The sequence below is a fragment of the Vombatus ursinus genome, unplaced genomic scaffold (genome assembly GCF_900497805.2).
Source record: "Vombatus ursinus unplaced genomic scaffold, bare-nosed wombat genome assembly UNPS02014773.1, whole genome shotgun sequence".
Taxonomy (NCBI): Eukaryota; Metazoa; Chordata; class Mammalia; order Diprotodontia; family Vombatidae; genus Vombatus; species Vombatus ursinus.
In genome coordinates, this window is record NW_020954551.1 from 18,565,546 (window position 1) to 18,565,932 (window position 387).

A 387-nucleotide genomic window follows, 5' to 3' on the forward strand; every position below is an offset into this window, starting at 1 on the left:
AAAACAAAACAAAACAAAACAAAACAAAACAAAACAAAACAAAACAAAACAAAACATGCTGTCTCCCTTAGCCTAAAAAAGCAAAACAAACCCCAACTTTCCAGTGACACTGCCATCCCCCTAAACTCTCTCTTCCCTTTTCCTACCAAATTTATAGAAAAAGTAGTCAACAATTACTACTTCCACTTCTTTACTATATACCTATAGCTGAATCTGATTACTATCTTAAACATGGTTTCCTGCCCTTGTGCCCCTTGACTTCTCCCTATATTCTTTCCCTTGTTGATCTCCTCCACTCTATAGGGCTTCAGTGGTCACTTCTATATAAATGACTTTCCAATCTATCTTGTCCCAGTACTCCAATCTCAGATTTCCAACTACTGGTTA